Source organism: Pararge aegeria, chromosome 13, assembly GCF_905163445.1.
Source record: "Pararge aegeria chromosome 13, ilParAegt1.1, whole genome shotgun sequence".
NCBI lineage: Eukaryota > Metazoa > Arthropoda > Insecta > Lepidoptera > Nymphalidae > Pararge > Pararge aegeria.
In genome coordinates this window covers 16,286,550-16,303,634 of record NC_053192.1, presented here as the reverse complement: position 1 = coordinate 16,303,634, position 17,085 = coordinate 16,286,550, and the positions used below count along the sequence as shown (strand labels likewise).

The 17,085-nt window shown below is 36.3% G+C and overlaps 1 protein-coding gene across 1 annotated transcript in view; it reads left to right on the top strand.

Moving 5' to 3' along the window:
- The window catches only part of LOC120628618 (calmodulin-binding transcription activator 2), a 243,522-nt gene that overhangs the window by 109,558 nt on the left and 116,879 nt on the right, over positions 1–17,085 (top strand). Inside the window, exon 3 of the mRNA XM_039897082.1 lies at positions 16,031–16,098. The gene's annotated coding sequence lies outside the window, so the exon portion shown is untranslated. The remainder of the gene's footprint in view (positions 1–16,030; positions 16,099–17,085) is intronic.

The following is a 17,085-nucleotide window of genomic DNA, read 5'->3' as shown; positions in this document are numbered from 1 at the left end:
ATTTCAAATGGAAATCCGACCTCTACCGGTCCAACCGTGTTTCCTTCCGCATTATCTAGGTTCTACTAATCAACTTTATGTTCCTTCAATTTTAAAGCAAGAGATATTTAATTGATTAAAATAGTAATAAAAATAATTGCGAACTTTAAAAGTCTGGGAGACATGGGATCAAACTCGGACTCCTAGGAAGGGAAGCTGTGGTTCAAACCACTTAACTATTATGTGTGCTTTTCTTGCTTAATAAGAAACCCCACTCTTTCGAACCCTCAAATATCCCTTTTTGTAATCCTTATTGAAACAAGAAGAAGAGATACTTTATTAGCAAATTAGAAGGAAGTACCGGCACAAAAGTATCTGATAACAGTCGTTGCAAAAAGTATACTGACATCAATCTTTTGCACTCAAATGCATATGCCTTTGAAATTGCTCTTTTAAAGTGAGTCGGCGATATTGGCGCTTGTTATCGAGGCAGAGGGGCGAGAATTGTAAATCAAGTCGACAGTGATATAGGGGATATAGCAGGAATCCGGCGGTCTATAGTCGATTACCGACGACTGATGGGACATGTTTGCTATTCAGGCATTGTGCGAAAATATGTAGAGATATTATGATGGTATTTTTTTTTGTATAGACATTTTGGGAGTGTAATATTTTTACTTATAATATAGAAATCAGCTGCTGTAGATCTTAACTGTAATTGTTTTTTTCGGTTTAGTTCCTTTTGACAGCCGGTTGGCGTAGTGGGCAGCGTACTTTCTGAGTACAACTCCGTGGGCTCGATTCCCACAACTGCAGAATGTTTGTGTGATGAACATGAATGATTTTTAGTTTTTGGGTGTTTATTATAAGTATCTATATGTATCAATATCCATAACAATCTGCCAAAAAAAACGAAAGTAAACTTAATAATATGTTTAAGAACATAAATTAAACGAGAGAGTTCGTAATAACAATATGCATTAGCTAGGTAGCTTGACTCGAACTGGCTTTGTCATACAATATTTCAACATACCCACTTAATTCACTTTATTAGACACAAAGTAAAAAAGTACCTACTCATAAATTTATACACTTGACTGTTTAAAACACTTACTTAATAAATAAAATCAGAAAATAGAAAAATGTGACTACCATTTGAATGATTTTTTTTAAATTTCGATTGACTACATAATTTGTTTAATTTGTATTTCTCTGACATATTTTATTGTGACTTATTTTGTCATTTAACAATTATTTTAATAAAAATTCGTTTCTATTAACTGTGATTTGCACACTAATTGAAATACGCATAAACGTTGTTGAATGTTATGGTCTATTTATGAAACCATTTAACATCCCTTTATACAAACATTATAGCAAATAAATGATTATTTATTATTTAGGATAGAACACTTAACATTCCACACAAATGAAAGAAAGATCGCAAAAAGAAACTTTTCTTTCGCAGGCTTAGCTAAGAGCGTTTACGAGCCGCCCGCACCACAAGTCACCTTGGCAGCAGGCAATAGGAATGAAGGTTTCAGTGCCTTATCAGTGAAGCCTAAGCTTTTTGCAGCGACGGAAGCCCGGCGTTTGTCTGTCGGCTTATCGTGGAAAGCTTTTTACCCGGAGACTTGAAAGTAAACATTGATTTGTCACAACTTTCTATTAAATAAAGCGGGGCTGGAGTTTGTACTGAAAGACAGTGCAGGTTTGCCTACTAAAGTTGTCATGCTTACTATGTGAATAAGTGCGAACGTGTCTTATTGAGTTATCTTTCTTCAACGCAGCTACGGAGTAACCGATCGATTTTTAGATTAATAGCATAATATATTTTGAAGAGAAATCTGCATAGACACGTTTTCAGGCCAAAACTTGTAAAATTTAATAAATAAACTAAGACAATACAAACATCGCCACCTAGCCCCAAAGTAAGCGTAGCTTGTGTTATGGGTACTAAGATGACTGATGAATATTTTTATGAATAATGTACATAAATACTTTTAACATTAAAATTAGTTTACCTTACTTAAAATTATAAGCCCCGTACTCAAATAAAGTGACAGAAGGTTTATATAAAAATGCGTGTCACTGGTCGCAAACAGTTATACTTCTACCTCAATAATGACGACGTTTCTGGCGCTGGAGAGGCCCTGTAGTATAAATGGGAGATATAAGACAAAGGCAATTTTTAAATTTATAATTTCAAAACTTTCTTTGTTTCGGTTCGGTGAGAGGCCTGACTAGTTACCACGAAGACTTGCTGCCAGATCATTTAACGTTCCGATACGGTGTGATATCACGTTGAAACCGCGTAGGGGTATGGTTTATAAATGCCCTACAAATAACATTTACCCCAATTTGTTGTACTGAAAAACTTTTTTTAACTCTTTTTTGTTGTAATAAAAACCCTCATGGACTCATAATTGACCGACAAATTAGAAGAGAATCAAACGCATTAACTGTCCTACCTACGTGAAGTATTGTCATTAAACTATATTAAACTAGAGCTGCTTTTACAGCAGGAAATAATAGCTAAATGGGAATGCTTCTAGAACTCTACCCTCCTCTACCCCCTGGGATTGGTTCTCTGGCTTTATGCACAAACTTATGTCTTAAATTTCCACTTTTATTTTCTTTAAGTGACAAGTTTTAAATAATTATTTCCTACCCGACGTAGCAAAAGGGAGATTTTTATGTAGTAGTTAACCAAGCGGGAAAATGAAAAACATAAATACTTACGTACGTAATAAATGAAACTACAATACGTAAACAATTTACGCTTTGCAAGAACGACGTGCAATTCAAAATGTATTGTACGTCGTTCTTGCAAATTTAGAAGTGTTACTTTTAGTTTTAGATTTTTTTTTTTTGATTCTCTATAATTCATTTTTATATTATAAAGAATCGACAAAATGGTGATTTTTTATTCTAACTCAATCAATCGAATTTTAATCTTTTTATCATTGTATTCATTGTCGATATAATATGTTAGTGTTGGAAATTAAACTGAGAGTTAAAAAGTTTAGAAAGGTCTTTTGTTCCTGAAAATCACCTTTTAAAGATGTAAAATAGGAAAAGAAAGCTTTCTAGTACCTACTGGTTTTTTTAATCTAACGATAAATTAAAAATTCCAAACGGGCAAGGATGAATGTAGACGTTAGTCTTTTATAAAATAACTAGAAATAAAACAACGCGAATTTTATATTATAAAACTTAGTACCAATAAAACTTAACACGGGAAGATAATAATATACCAGGTGCGGATTCTACCCCATTCTACCCCTACTAACTACCTCCTAGCCCCTGGCCATACGTTGTTCGTAAACAATTTACTGCCAAGTAACCGCTGAGCAAGTTTTAAACACACGAATTAAATGCACTTTACGAACATGCTTTCTCGTTTAATTATATTTTAAGGATCCTTTCACACGTTAAGTATCTCACTATTATTGAAGTGAAAACTTTTTTAGGCGCGTTTGGCAATTTTGGCTGAGAAAGCGGCGGATAATCCTAGCCGAGTCCAGAACCACTTTCTCAGCTGCGAGCGAACTACCAAAAACCCCAGTTGCCTCAGATGATGTGCTAGGCTAACTAGGGTCACCAACATTCGCAGATATTACAATGGGGATGGTCCACGTGCCATATTGAGTTTACTTTGTCAGCCAGATCAAGGCAATTACGATTTTTCTCTGTCTCAGCTCTCACAAGGTTCTCGTCATACGGAATCGTAATATCCTCTAAAAATATCCTAGACTGTGTGACTGTTTTGTTATTAATTTACTCTTTATTTGAATACTTTAACATGAATATATACAAAAAAAACAGAAATATGAAGGAAGATGCAAAATACAAAAGGAGGCCTTGTCTACTGAGTTACAATAGAGATCTCTGACAATGTAACCTTAGAATTAGGAAAAAGGAATAAGAGAACAGAGTGGTACAAATTTTTAAACTTCATACATGAGAATAACTATATTCTTATATGTATAAACCTGTTTACGCAAATACGTCGTACACAATCTAATTAATAAATACAAAAATAATAACACCGCGTTAACATTTAAACACTTTACAATACAATTAATATTTACGTAAGAGAGAATACATGTTATTATAATAATATCAATATATTGACGACGACTTTTAATAACATGTATTCTCTCTTACGTAAATATTAACGATGACGATGGGCCTTAACTGTTTTTTTAAATATCGTTGTCAGTGAATTGGTATGCTCATTGGAAGCGCGTTTCAGAATTCCATAGCTTACAGATTTAGTTTTCAATTCTATAAGTTTTTTGGTTTTTAAAACAGTAGTATCCCAGTTCGAATCCGGGTGTCAGAGTTTTAAAGGCCTGGTACAGTCGTGACCGCAAAAAAAGACAAACAGAATTTGGCACGAATGATATTATTAGGAAGCGGTGCTAGCACATTGGGTAGGAGCATGACTTCATTTTCCGGGGGCCGAGTTGGGATCCCAGCTCGTGCCTCTAACTTTTCTAAGTTACGTACGTTTTAGGTGATTAAAATATCACTTGTTTCAACGGTGAAGGAAAACATCGTGAGGAAACCTGCATGCCTGAGAGTTGCATGCCTCCAATCCGCACTGGGCCAGCGTGGTGATTTTTACCCCTTCTCGTACGTAATGCGTTGATGTGATGATGATGATGATGATTATATTATTAATAATTTTCTCTTTACCTAGTCTAGAACTTGAAATAATTGATAAACGACTGAGACACCGGGAGGTATCTTTGCATCCTTCGAGTCCATGTAGGACTGAGGTGCATCGATAATGCAGTCGTATTTATATCAAAATACCCACCAAACCAAAGTTTAATTATATACCCACTTTATAAATTTACTGTAACATTCGACCATCCTGACAAAAGTTTGCGACCCCGCAAACTTACTTTTGCCTAAAATCGAGAAGCTAAAGCTGTGAATCTACCACCGATTCGGAATGCTGATTTTACCGAGAAGGACCGGCAAGAAACTCAATATTTGCTCTTTTTACATAAAACAAACAGACATATTTATCTTAGCATGTAAATGGAATGGCAAATATGATGCAGCTAATATTACACGGCTCGCAATTACGTGGTCACACAGACGTTATCATAGATGGTCACATAGACTTTCTCGTAAATAGGTCACACAGACACATTGCTGACACCGTATGATTAATAGCACATTCACCACTTTTGCCAAAGCTTAGTAGACAGTTGTTAAAGATGGCCACAGTCTGAAAAACAATAGTCACTAAGAACAATCGTCATTTCAGCTGACGGTCAAATCGAACAAGGTCACCACTTGGGCTAGACTTTTGTATCGTACCACTTCTGACTGATAAACGACTGAGACACCGGGAGGTATCTTTGCATCGTTCGAGTGCATGTAGGACTGAGGTGCATCGATACTGCAGTCGTATTTATATCAAAATACCCACCAAGTCAATGTCATGAACATAAATATCGGGCAAATATGAATTTATAGTTATCAAAAGTTTAATTATATACCCACTTTATACTGTAACGTAATATTTATGTAATAAGGAACTATGTTTCTATCTGGTTTCCCACGCCACTTCCCTTTTTTTGACTTAGCAAGTGATTTTCGAGGAACCACGCACTAGGCCAGTGTGCAGTGACGTGCATAGAGGGTATGCACAGGGTATGCAGACGATATAAAATAAAGAAATTCTCCAGTACGAGTTATAAAAAACTTAAGTATAGGCATTGCAAAATTTATAATTATTTATAGTTCGTACTGATTATTCACGAAATAAATTCCACCCTCATCATCTGGATGCCTGGTATTCTTCTACTGTTTGAAATACCAGATCATTTCTACCGCGCACTTGCAAATTATGGAACAATCTCCCATCTGATGTGTTTCCTCAAAAATACAATCTGGGGTTATTCAAGTGGCGGATAAACAAATTCCTTAAAAGGCGGCAACGCATCGGTGGCTACTCTGGTGCTGCAGATGTTTATCATCAGGTGACCCACTTGCTCGTTTTCCCGCTATTAATATAAATATATATATATATATATATATATATACATATATATATATACATCTGCATACCCTCTATGCACAGGTTATGCAGATGAATTGGAATGGGTTAAACCTGCATGCCTGAGAGTTCTATATATTTTACCTTTTTTTGAGTTAGCAAGTGATTTTCGAGGAACCACGCACTAGGCCAGCGTGGTGGCTTTACCCCTTCTCAATGTAGGAGGGGACCTGCTCTGAAGTGGGTCGGTAATGCGTTGATGTGATGATGATCTTATTAATAATTTTCTTTTTACCTTGTCTTGAATTTGATATTAATAATTATATAATAAAGAAAATTGTTAAAATTGTTTCTATCTGGTTTCCCACGCCACCTCACGTTTGTTGTCACTATCAAAAATATAATTGATATTTCTTTACTTTGATGTTGCCTTTTGAAGTGAGTTACTTGCTTTTTAATTTTAATAATATCGTCGCGTAAATTTATAATGATGATAGCCCCCTACAAAATGTTATAATGAGATACATAATTATAAAAAGGCATTTAGTAGAATGTTAACAAAATAAGGGAAGAATCATTAAAATTTTCGCCCCGAGGGACGGACATGCCTTGAACAATAAATTGATTAGGTAGAGTTTATGCTGTGCGACGTAGCGGTAAATAATTTATTTACTATACTAGTTATTGCCCGCGTTCTTCATTGGAATACCTTACGGTTTTTTTTTTTATTCCTTTATGAACCGTTTGATTTCCTGGGATAAAAATACTCTCCGTCATTTTAACTAAACCTACTTATACCAGTAATCCAGTTGATTGGTTGCTTAGTTGGGGCGTGAAGGAAGGACAAACAAACTTTGGCATTTATACATAAGTGCAAATGTAAGGGTTACTTAAAAGGTTTGTCACATGTTTCCGATAGCACGTTAAGCCGGCGGTCCCGGCCTATAATCATGAATATATAAACCGCAAGGGACCGTAAGGATCTGCATCCCTACGTGGTCGATATACCGCGGACGCGTACGAAGCGCTTCGCATCTTCGTTTCTGATCCGCACCGCTAGGATCTGGAATGCCCTTCCAGCTTCCACTTACCCCAGTGCCTACAATAGGAGTACCTTCAAATCAAGAGGAAGTAGGCATCTTCTAGGCAAGCGCGCTCCACCTTAGGCTTCATTATCGCTTACCATCGGGTGTGATTGCAATCAAGCGCTCGTCTATAAACATAAAAAACGTCATCGTTAATAAAGCCCGCCAATCTATATTGGAGCAGCGTGGCGGGCCTAAGCTCTCAATCCTTTCAGTTCTGTTAAAGAAGATGCCTCATGCCAATTTGCGTGTCATTCTCTACGTTCTTATGTGAAAGTATAAACGACATTATATTTCAGCGGATTGTAACTCTTCTGAGATGTTGGCCTTCACTAAAAAATGCTGGATGTAATTATCACAGAAAAAATACTACACACACACACAAACAAAGTATACCATAGCGAAAAATATTGTTACCCGACAACAGGAGTGTCATTAAATTTTTTTAACAAATAAATATATACATACTTCGGTATTCCTGCGTAATATTATGCTTGCAAGAAATAATAGAAATATTTTAGTTTGACAATATTACAGAACTCTATCCCGCGATATTAAACTGTATATTCTAATTAACAATTTGAAAACAGGCTAATAAACGTTTAATTTTAACGCTAGTGGAGAGAAAGCAAAATGTTAGAGTATAGATTGTATGGAATAAAAATGTAAGTGGGAAGGTTGTCTAGAAGATATCGCTTTTTAGATAAAATCATACGTAATACGTTTAACCTTCGCCGTTTTAAGTTTTTGTGTTCTACCATGTCTACCAATATGGTACCCGTACCCTGTAGTGGGTCAATAATAAATAAATATACTACGACAATACACACATCGCCATCTAGCCCCAAAGTAAGCGTAGCTTATGGGTACTAAAATGACTGATGAATTTTTTTTTTTTTACGAATTTTATACATAAATACTTATACTATACATATAAACACCCAGACACTGAAAAACATTCATGCTCATCACACAAACATTTTCCAGTTGTGGGAATCGAACCCACGGCCTTGGACTCAGAAAGCAGGGTCGCTGCCCACTGCGCCAGTCGGCCGTCAATAACTTTGCCGCTAGGGTCGCTGTTAAACGCAGGGACATTAATTATCTAATGAATATTTGTTTGAATCACGCCAATTCAAACAAAGAAAGACGGTAAGCAAATTAAGGGAATAAGAAAATTGTTATAGCTGGTCCTCTTCTTTTTTGTTATGTGTCGCTTTATATGTTTCATCATGACTTCAACCAATTACCGGGCCACTAAAGAGCACGAGTCTCTTCCCACAATGAGAAGGGGGTTAAGGCCGTTATTAATCAAAACGCACATAACTTAGAAAGGTTAGAGGTGCGTGCTGGGATTCGAACTCGGGCCCCCGAAAGTGCAGTCGAGCTACTACCCAATGCGCTAAAATAAAAGTAAATGGGCTGGTTCTATTCGCTACCTAACGCTAGCAATTTTGTTTGACGTCAAGTATACTTTGCCCTAATAATAATAATAAAAATATTTTTTAACCACAATAAATAAATAAATTACAACATACTACAAGAGGACAGAGAAAAAGAAAAAATATATATATATAAATATATATATATATATAATAATTTAGGCGTATGCTGCTCTTGCTGTGCCGCAGCACCATGGCATGGCAAGGAATACTACAACGCTGATTTTCAATAAGAAGGTATAAGTCTCATGTGCCTGTAAATACACCGGAAACCAGGCTATCCGACTGGAACACAGCAATGCTGCGGCAGAAGTCAGCACGTTGCTAGTACTTCCACGGACAAGCTCTGTCACGACGCTACTACTTCTTTAGTTTTATCGAAAGCGAAAAAAAAAAGAAAGAAAGTTAATTATTTACGCAAAAGTCCCCTAACCCGCGTCTCCTTACACAGTGGCCTCTATACCCCCTGTTCACCACAGAGCCAATGGGCCGGTCCATTCACAGTTTTATTGCGCGCTCTCGACACCCTCGCGTCACTCATAACGCTAACGACCCCATAACTGACGTCACGCGCCCCCTAACGGCTAATTTTGTCAATAATTACCCACTGCCTCAATGACTTTAAGCATTTTAAGCACTGAGTGTCACTTAAGTACTTGAACTAATTTATTGTAGTTGTTTACGATGGCAATAGATAGCAAAACGTTATCAAAAGCGGATAGAAGCAGGCGTTACTTTGCGGAAATCCATGATATCTGATCTTTAGGGCTAAAGTTATGTCTACCTATTATCTCGTCCATCTCTACAGAAAAAAAATGTGTGCGTGTAAACTTTACGCGCGATTGCAATAAAACTGTTATTATTTATTTATTGACGAAAGAGTAAAATGTTCCTAGGACTCCGCCATTTCATTTAATATTCACTATTTCATTTTATATATATATTTAAAATTCATTAATATCACTTTCACATTTTGTAAATATTTTCATTTGTTAAATTTGTTGGGAGTGTAAAATTGAAGGTTAGTGCAGCACATGTCATGTCATTAAATATTATGGATTTCAAAAGTAATTAATAAACAAGTATATTTAGAGATTTTAAAACCTAACAATTTGAAATAATTTTTTTTAAAACTGTTAAATTTTATTCACTTTGCTATTCACAATTAATCCGTTTAAAAATAGTGGCAATAAATAATCCAAATTTATTATATTTGCCACTAGATGGCATATAAGTCAAGAAACGAGGAGTACATGACATATACTTGCGACCATTCCAAATTATTATTTTTAAATAGCGGAAACTACATAGCGTCTGACGTATAGAATACACACAAACACAAAGTAAATAAATAAATAAATAAATAAATAATAAATATACTACGACCATACACACATCGCCATCTATCCCCAAAGTAAGCTTAGCTTGTGTTATGGGTACTAAGATGGCTGTTGAATGTTTAAAGAATATAATACACATAAATACTTATAATATAGCGATAAACACCCAGACACTGAAAAACAATCATGTTATCACACAACCTTTTTTCAGTTGTGGGAATCGAACCCACGGCCTAGAACTCAGAAAGCAGGGTCGCTGCCCACTGCGCCAGTCGGCCGTCAAAAAAGTATAAGAATAAGGATACTTTATAATCAGACTGCGAGATAATTTTCTAACACAATATTTTTAAGAGGTTTTATATACTGCCTACTAATAGGTTAGGCCGTTAGACTGCAACAACATTTGCAATAGGGCAAGATTTTAGTCACAGAAAAATCAGACCGTGAGATGATATTCAAACACACAATTTTGTAACGGTACAAAATAAAGATACTATTACCCCAAATAAACAACATGAGACAACAAAATATGACAATACGCCGTAAATAATGCGGATAAAATAAAATATTTTTATTGCAAATTACAGAAAAAGGTACCGGCAACAAATTGAGCTGGGGCATATGCGATGTACATTATTTATCGCGTATGAGGCGTATGTAATATGTAAACGTGACACAAATGCCCCGCGCGCTGAGTGATTGAGGCATAAAGTTATGTTGCTGGTACCCGACCCTTATGACGCTTGCACACGTGGCGAGTTGTCTTATGGCGACACATGGAGGCTTCTGGTGGGAGACTTCGGCTGCGGCCAGTTACCCTACCGACAAAGACATGCCTAGCGATTTAGCGTTTCGGTACGATGCCACGTAGCTATATGGTTCTATTTATATTGTTATAAATTGGTCGACTTGTAACAAACTAATTTTTTTTATTGATAAAGTTCATATAAATAGTGCTTGGCCGAATTTTTGCCTGCTCATTAGACGTAGAATCGCTTGACTGAAAAACAAATTTTGTGGGACATTTATTGTAAAATTATTTTTTATTTTTCGATAATAATAGAGTTAAAAAACCGAACTTAAATGATGTCTTCTTACAACTTGTTTTTATTAAAATCATTCCAAAACGATTGCATTATATAAATAACAGTATGGTTTCATTATCAGCATGTTTCTAATACGTGCCGCTAAGATGTGGAACGCCCTCCCGGTAACTGAGTTTCCTGCCACATATAATTTAAGTACCTTCAAGGCTAGAGTGAATAGGCTTTTTCTAGGCAAGCGTGCTCCAACCTAGACCTCATCATTGCTTTCTAACGGGCATGATTGTCGTCAAACGCTGGCCTATCGTTAATAAAAAAAAAAAAAAAAATGGTCCATTTCACTCCTATAAGCAAAAAACGCAACGTGTGAAGCTTGCATTACATTGTCGATAGAGGTTGCCCGTACATTCCTCAACGTAATGTTGGAAACATTTACTTGTCTATTATTAGCTTGTGTCCGCAGTTGAGTGGGTTCTTTTAATGTACTTATGACAACACTTCGCATGAGTAAGTTTATCAATGGAATTGATAATTTTTAAGTCGCTTATTTAGGCTGAATTGAGGTTCCAAGGCCACAAAATCTAGCACTGTGGTCCAATAAGGGTAGTTTCGGGTTTGAACCTTGACCGGGCCAAATTAGGAAATTGTGATTTCTGAATTCGCTCGACCCTCCTCATCATCATTTCAAACAATTGACGTCCACTGCTGGACATAGGTCTTTTATAGGGAGTTGCAATTCACAGTCCTGGGCCGCTTGCGCCCAGCTGCTCCCAGCAACTCGCCTGTTCTGTCGACCTCGTTTGTGGGCGATCTACGCTGCGTTTACCGATGCTGGGTCGCCATTCCAAAACCTTAAGACCCCAACGTCAATCGGTTCTCCGAGCTATGTGTCCTGCCCATTGCCACTTCAGCTTTACGACTGGCTGAGCTATATCGGTAACTCTAGTTCTTCTACGGATCTCCTCATTTCTGATTTGATCAAGTAGAGACTATAGCGTAGCTCTCTCCATCGCCCGCTGAGTGACTCTGAGCCTTCTTATGAGGCCCATAGTAAGCCACCATGTTTCGGATCCGTAAGTCATCACTGGCAACACGCATTGTTCGAAATCTGTGTTTAGTCTACAGGCACTAGAGATTGCTTAGTTACGGAGTAAAGGCTGGACAAACAAATAAACAACGAAACAAACACTTTCGCTTTTACGATATGAGTAACACCTGAACAAAAACACCCAGACACTGAAAAACATTCATGCTCATCACACAAACATTTTCCAGTTGTGGGAATCGAACCCACGGCCTTGGACTCAGAAAGCAGCTTTCTAATGTCAAATAAATGGTGATAGAATTATTAAAAACGGTTTATTCGTTTCACAGTTCATTAATTACAAACATACAAACTTGCCCTCTTTATTGTATTAGTTTTTAGTTTAAGTATACCTAGTTGTGAATCCGTATTAATGACCTCGGAAAGTAAAGTAAACGACATTTGTTTTAACTTACCGGCCGGTATCACATGGTTTCTGGGGCAAGGTTGTGACACAATGCCAACTTCCTAACTCCAGGCACAAAACTAAACAAAGCTGTTAATTTAAATTAACTAATAGGCGCAGCGGACAGCGCTCTGGTTTTGAGTGGAAGGTACCGAGTTCCATACCTGGCAAGGGTTTTTTGAACTCGATTGGATATACTTAAAGAGTTAAGTAATTTAGACACGGAAAATTGACTGGTATATGTTCTATTAAACAAAAAATAAAAAAAAATGTCGTGACATTAAGTATATTAAGTGGCATAACAACACAGATATTGATGTTAGTCTAAAGTCTTATATAGTAGTATTTGATGTCTTTATGTTTATTGTTTATATATTTCTTGTGTGCGTGTGTATGTCACTGAACTCCTCCTAGACGGCTGGACCGATTAGAATGAATTTTTTGGTATACGTTTGGGTGGCACCCTGGATGGTCTAGATGGCGTCAGCGCCATCTGTCGGGCTAATTTGTGAATCTGACTAGATATACAATCACGTAAATTTAAAGTAAGAAAAACACTTCGTAAACACTTTTGACATACGTGACGTATTCACTGGCCTGAATTTGGGAATTTATAATTTCTAAATTTTCTGTGGTCTGGTGTAGTGGTTTCTTTGGTCGTGGATGGTTACCACCCTAGCGACCCAGACGCGCCGCCAAGCGTTCCGTTATGATGTCGCGTAGTAACCCATTTGGAGATGGGATTTTATATGACTGCCAGATCATCTGACAGGTAAGCTTGCTAACAATAGCAGTCAAGTGCGTCAAGTGAAATAAAAACGCTTTGCGCAATCTTTGTGACTCTTTGTGAAGAGGAATGACAAAATACTATTTTGCTATGCAAATACATGAAAAAAAAATGTTTGTATACTTATGTACACGCGTTAGAAGTTATACTTATTTGGCGTTAAAAGATAAAAGTCTTTGCAAAAATGTTATCTTTCGCTTTATTTTATGTTTGTAGAAAAAACTACACTAACAAAAAGGTCTTCATGGTGTCGGTTTTTTGTGACGGTGTGCGCGCGCATCGTAAATATACTCTCACCATTTTTCCCTATCGCGCCAAAAGAAGTATCACTTAAAAAAAAAGAAGACTAAATAATACATATATCAAAATATAAAACCAGGATTCTTATAATCAAATGATTAAAAATTCTTTTGTTTCGAATTTACTCGCGTATTGCAAAGAAATAATATAATTTACTTGGGTGGTTAAATTTATTAACACTTTGGGACTCGGAAGTCTCTGACCTTATTTATGGGGCTCGGTGTAATCTGGGAGCGAATAGCTTAACAGCTTTGCTTACTAAGGCGGCTTCTACACCAGCAGTACGAGGTAGTTTGTTTTAAGCTTGAATTGTCAAATACGGAACGTATACAACGTGTACATGAATACCGAAATAATACTTCACACGCTTTAGAGGTATATTATTTACTGTCTCTGAGAATGATCTGTGAAGCCAAAACGCTAATACTTAGTGTTTGAATTAAGCACTACTTTAGTTTTCACTGAAATAAATCAGATACAGCCCTAAGATCACACGTAAATTTAAAATCAAGTGACTCCGGTCACTTTATTTAGTATCCTTCGGGTAGCGTAGGTACTATGCGTGTGTCGGTCTTTTATCTTCAATAGGGTTGTCATAAGTAAACGCTTAGAATGTAATGAATTAATTTGTGTAGAAAAACAAATGTGCTTCTTTTGATTTAATATTTTTATTGGCTGATTCCTTATGAAATATACTTATGCACCCTTCAAAGATATTTCGTAATTCTGTTACACTTTTTTTTAAAGTAACTTTTGCAAACGGCTTCACTTGCGTTACTGTAAATTTCGTCAGCTTGTACTTTTTTCAAAACTTTTTTCTGGGTTGTAGGTAACAAATATTTTGTTTATCTATTATTTATATTGAAGGTTTCTGAAATAGTTTTATTTTGATGATAGGTGAAAAAAGTATAATACTCTATAGTCTATATACATCCTGTTATATATTGGATATAGCCCAGTCGTTAGAACTTCAGCAACACTTTCGGGGGGCCGGAATACCTTTCCTAAGTTATGTGCGTTTTAAGTAATTAAAAATATCACTTGCTTCAACGATGAAAGAAAACATCGCAAGGAAACCTGCATGCCTAAGAGTTCTCCATAATAATTTCAAATGTGTGGAAATGCAACAATCCGCACTGGACCAGCGTGGTGGATTACCCCATCTCATTGTGGAAGGAGACCCGTGCCATGTTGTAGACCAGTAACGGTAGATGCAAGATTTCACCGTTAATTAGTTGACAAACAATCAAACCCACACTAGCGTTTGTAAAAGTAGATATATAGGTGCACGCTATTATACCGACTATACCCTGGTCAGGTGATTCCGCGGGCACTTCTAGTATGTATATAAGTATGGAGTAAGCCAGGTCTTATATGTAATAAGTTACTTTCACGACATTTAGTACGTGCGGAAAATATTAAGAATAAAACAGTCATTTATCACACAAATAAACGGTTGTACGAGCAAATAAATTACTTACTTGCTATGTTGACACTCCGCAAAATGTTGATTAATTGTGTTCTTTCTCGAAAAATTATTTACAAAATAATTTAATAATGAAACGTATACTTTTATAACATTTACATAAGTTTAAAGAATGTATAAAAACACATTTAATAAATCGAGGTTACCATGCTATTGATGAATTTCTTCATGACAAGGTTACTTGTAAGCAAGCCGCTCCACTTTCATCTCGCACAAGATAGAACAATGATTGTTAAATTGTAAAATGACGTTGAAAAAGAGCAACTTCTAAATTTTTGCCGGCTTTTTTCTTGGTAGAATCTGCCTTCCGAACTGGTGGTAGAGTCACTACAAACAGACATACTTGACGTTTCAAAAGTGCTTATATTAGAGGCTACTTACTAATTAATTTAAAAAAAAATATTATTATGAAAGCGTTGTGTACTTATGGCCATCATAAGAATAAGAATACTATTGATCTCATAAGAAGGCACATAGTCAGTCAGCGGGCGATAAAGCGAGCTACGCTCGGAGTTTCTCAATGAGACCAAATCAGAAATAAGGGATCCGTAAAAGAAACAGAGTTACCAACATAGCTCAACGAATCGAGAAACTGAAGTGGCAATGGGCGGGGCACTATAAATATAGCTCAAAGAAAAGATAGACCTTGGGGTCCTAAGGTGCTGAAATGGCAGCCCCGCACTGGTAAGCGCAGCGTACCCAATAACGCGAACATACGACATGAAACGCGTCGCAGGTAGCCGCTGGACCCAAGTGGCACAAAACCGTGGAATTTGGGATTTCGGAGTTTTGTGAATTTTAAGCAATTAAAGCTTACTTGTTTAATGGCAATAGATTGAAATTGCATGCCTGAGAGTTGTCCATAATGTTTTAAAGTCTACAATACATATGAATAAACATAGGCTAATGCTAAATAATATAAGCTACTTTTAATTTCGGAACACTATCCCTCAAGGGTTGGAAGACTGCATGAGGGTCCGCTGTTTTCCAAGTTAGGAAATTAAAAATTTTAGTTTGAAATAAGACATAAATTTAACATGCATTTTATTGTTACAGGAAATCGCAGCCATCTTAATCAGTTTTGACAAACACAGCGAATGGCAGTCAAAGGAAGTCAAAATAAGGTAAGTTTTTCATAATAGGTATTCAAAGTAGATTTTTTAATTAGGTACCTACTCAAAATTTGTAGTTAATTTAGTACGTGAAGAATGAATTTAGATTATTTATCACGTCATGAAGAAGTTTATTAGTTATGTGAATGAGGAGATTGGTATAAGAATAAGAGTTACCGACATACTCAACTTTCAAAGCATAAGTAGCAACGGAGAACCTTTAGGGATTGGGGTCCAAAGGTGCTGGAATGGCGAACCACACTGGTAAACGTAGCGATACTTGACCACCAACGAGATGAACGGACGACATTAAAAGACTGGGACTTAACAAGCTTTCAGGGTCCATAAGTTGTATGTGTCCATAAGTTGATGTCAATTGGTTGACTAGCTCTCTGCTGGTGGGCACAGGCTAGCCAAGGGAAATTTAGAAGTAGTACTTGACGACAATCATGTAACCTGATGGAAAGCAATGATGAGGTGTTGTGTAAGTCAAGTTCTGCTTGCTAGTAATTGCTAATTTACTAAAGCCTTGAAAGAATTGAAGATATACGTGGTAAGAAACTCAGATAAAACAAATTGAAGCTTCAAACTTAAAACTTTAGAATGAGGACCATTTTACTTTATCTTTATAGTTTTTCAATATTCATGAGCATTTAGAGATAAAAGATAAGGGCCCTAAAGAAATAGACTTATTTTTTTTAGAACTGTTAACAAGGCTATAACATGTGTATAATAGGTATTGAACCGGACCTAATAAACTTCCTTGTTGTTGAAATTATAAAATCTTTATTTCTGAATAGGAATTTTCTTTCCGAATTCTCATTATTCTGTTAGAGATATATGATTTTAAAATTTCTGCAAATGATTTTAGTTGCATAGTTTGTAGTCTTTATAAGCTTTCGTGTCACACTTTCTCGAAAGCTTGCATTTTGTCTAGAAAACCAGTAGAGCAAAACTTCTTTTAGTAATTTTCTAATATATCAGTTGTTCAATTAGATG